We start from the raw sequence: 3,940 nt of genomic DNA, 5'->3' as shown, positions 1-3,940 counted from the left end.
ATAGCATCTGTCTTGCTTGTTGTGCTTATCACATTTAACTTTCAGTCTCTCTCTCTCTCTCTCTCTCTCTCTCTGTAAGTATGTATATATATGTATACAGATATACATGTGTGTATATGTATGTATGTGTATGTATAAGATATTTATCTCTATCTACATGTAAAGTATGCATTGTTGTTCAGTCATTTCAGTTGTGTCCAACTCTTCATGACCCCATTTGGTGTTTTCTTGGCAAAGACACTGGAGTGTTTTGCCATTTTCTTCTCTAGCTCATTTTACAGATGAGGAAACTGAGGCAAACAGGGTTAAGTGATTTGCCCAGGGTCACACAGCTAGTAAGTATCTGAGGCCAGATTTGAATGCAAGAAGATGAGCCTTCCTGACTGCAGGCCTGGCACTCTATCCACTGTACACCTAGTTGCTCTTTTATACAGTCATATGAGAGAGAGAGAGAGAGAGACATATTCTGTATGTGAATGGTTTCGTATTCTTCCTGAGAAGTGAAGAAGATGAGAACTCACCCAGTATAATCAGCAGTCAACATTTACTGAGACATCACATTGTACAAGGCTAAAGGTGTAAGACTTTCCCATTAATTCTTGGACCCTAAGACATTTGGTAACCCCAGCTGGCTGACTTTGACACCCAGGATGGCTGGGAGTTTGTCTAAATGCAAGTGAAAGACCAAAGATACTAATCTCTCCAATGCTATCCTGGAGAAGGAGAACAGGGACACCTGGACCATGTAGGTCCTGGCCAAATCCAGACATAAGCCCAGATACTCTCAGCCTACCAAAGACTACCATTCATCACCACCACCACCCCAATGTCCAGCTGTACTCAACCAGCTTCCCAGGTAAAGGACAGACAGATCCAGGCCAGGCCCAGCTCTCTCTACAACATACCTTAGTCTCCCCCATTAGAATGTGACCTGAAGATTATTTCATTTTTGTACTTGGCTTATAGCCCGATACCTGACACATAGTAAGGTCTTTTTTTGTTGTTGTTTATTTGTTTGAGACAATCAGAGTTGAATGATTTGCCCAGGTCATACAGCTAGTAAGTATCTGAGGACAGATTTGAACTCAAGTCCTGTTGACTCCAGGACCAGTGCTATATCCACTGTGCCACCCAGCTGCCCCACATAGTAAGATAGTCAGATTGACTGATTAATTTGGGAGAGAATTCTGAGAAGATGGCAGAGTAGCAGAAAACTTTCAGCTCTTCAAATTTCCTCCACAAAAAGAAGACAAAACATCACCTCAGAGCAGCATAAATAAACATAGGGTAAAGCAGTTGTCCTCTTAAGACAATTTGAGAAGACCAGAAAGGAAAGACTAGATCTCCAGGGGTAGAAATTTGGCTTGAGTGAAGTGCAAACACCTCCAGACAACACTATCAGCCTTGGAAACTTTCATTATGCAGACAGTGCAGGGGTTTGATAGCTGAGTAGAAGAAGATTGAAGGACCTTCCACTATTGAAGAATGCCAAATACAGCTGTGCTAACCAGATACCACCCAGATTGTGGCTGTGGGGAGGAGCTAGCACACACTTGGTGAGTAGAATAGCAAGGGATGGTGACCTTGTTGGCTTGAAGCACTTGTAGGAGAGCAAACTACCTGGTTTCAGTTCTAGGGCAGAGAGGACAGCTGTAGTTTGCAGACACTAGGGGAACCACAGGGTGCAAAATCATTTGCAGGGCAGTGTGTCTGGGGTCCCTAGCCATGGCTTAGGATTGGAGAGGTGAGCCCAAGGTTGGTCCCAGGACAGACCTCAGAAAATAATAGTAAGAAGGACCTGAGACATGGGGCATCATTCCCCATGTCTCAGGGCTGCCACTTGATTACACTAATAGATGCTAAAAATAAAATAAAATTTAAAAAAGGAAATAAAAATGAGTAAGCAAAGGAGAAAGAACTCAGCCATAGATAATTACTATAGGGATAAAGAAGATCTGGGTTCATATTGAGAGGAAGATAATGGAGCTTAAAAAAGCTACTTCTTTTTCAATGTGAAACACCAAATAGTCCCCAGTATAAAAATAGTTCTTGGAAGAACTTAAAAAGGACTTTAAAAATCAAATAAAAGAAACTGAGGAAAAGTTGGGGAGGGAGGGGAGCAATCCAAGAAAATTATGAAAAAGTCAACTAACTGGAAATAGAAAATCAAAAACTTAGAGAAAAAAATAATTCCTTGAAAACTAGAATTGGGAAAGGGGAAATTAATGACATTCAAAGATGCTAAGAAATCATAAAACAAAATTAAAAGAATGAAAAAATGGAAGAGAAAGTAAAACATCAGAAAAACAACGAATCTGAAGAACAAATTGAGGGAAAATAGTATAAGAATAGTTGGACTACCTGAAAAATATGATAAAGAAAACCTTGATACAATGAAGTTTTAGAACAAGAAGGCAAAGCAGAAATAGAAAAAAAAAACAAAAAACTACCAATGGCCATCTGAAAGAGATCCCAGGAAGAAAATTTACAGGAATATCATGGCCAAGTTTCAAAGCTCCCAGGTTAAGGAGAAAATATTGGAAGTAACAAAGAAAAAACAATTTAAACATCAGAGAGCTACAATAAGGATCGCATAAGACCTAGCAGCTAGTACACTGGAGGATCCTAGGTCTTGGAATACTATAATCTGTAGAGCAAAAAATCTAGGGTTATGACCAAGAGTAACTTAACCCAGCAAAATTAAGTGTAATCCTGAATGAAAAAAAGTGAATATTTAATGAATTGAAAGACTTTCAGGTTTTTGTGACAAAATCTCCAGAACTTTAGGGGAATTTTGACACATATAACATCCAAGACTCAATAAGATCAAATTGTTTGCTTCACATATGTGAAAATATTAGCAGTCTTCCTACGACTGTCATCATTATTTGGGTAGTTTCAAAGAAAGACTTAGGCTGCACTGAGTATAATGGGGTGATTCTAAAAAAACTAAAGTTATATAGGGAGAGATAAAAAAGAAGTAATTATCTCATTTAAATGAGGCATAAAAGGAAAAAATTGATACAGAAGAAGTTAGTAGGGCAGAGGCTGGGTGGTGCTGGAACCTTACTCTCACTGGGAATGGGTTAAAGAGGGAGTGAGATTTTACATATATGTGTGTGAGTGTGTATATGTATATATACATGTATGTATGTAAATATAGATATGTATATGCATATATTTATAAAAGTCTTCTAAATTCAGAAAGAAATAAGAAGGAAAGGGAATAGGTGGGGGGAAAGGATAAGGAATAGGGAGGCAAAGTAATAGGTAGAAGTAAAGTAGAGGAGTGAGGAGAGATAGGGTAAATAGGGTGAAAAGAATGAGGAAAAATAGGAAGGAGGAAAATATACAATAAATAATTGTAGCTTAAAATGTAAATGGCAACGAAGTTACCCATAAAACAGAAATAGCAGATTAAAAATGTGAATTCAACTATCTGTTGCTTTCAGGAAACATTATAAAAGTGAGAGATACACACAAAGATAAAATAAAGGGTAGGAATAGAATTTATTATATAAAAAAGCAGGGATAGTAATCATGATCTCAGACAAAATTAAAGTTAAAATAGATTTAATCAAACATGAAAATAAAGAAACTACATTGTATGTCAGTAATATTTTTCAATATTATTTTAGACCATTTAAAATATCTAGACAGTACAAAATACCTGAGTTTCTACCTGCCAAAACAGACACAAGAAGTCTAGAAATAAAAACATGAAACACTTTTTACACAAATAAAGTCAGATCTAAATAATTAAAGTAATATTTATTGTTCATGAGTAGGTAAAACCAATATAATTTTCAAAATTACAGTTTTACCTAACCTATTTATTTAAAGTCATCCCAATTAAATTACTAAAAAGTTATTTTACTGAGTTAGAAAAATAACAACAAAGTTCATTTGGAAGAAAAAAACATCAGAAACTTCAAAGAAA

Source organism: Notamacropus eugenii, chromosome 1 (assembly GCF_028372415.1).
Source record: "Notamacropus eugenii isolate mMacEug1 chromosome 1, mMacEug1.pri_v2, whole genome shotgun sequence".
NCBI classification, from domain to species: Eukaryota; Metazoa; Chordata; class Mammalia; order Diprotodontia; family Macropodidae; genus Notamacropus; species Notamacropus eugenii.
Note: the sequence above shows the minus strand (reverse complement) of the source record.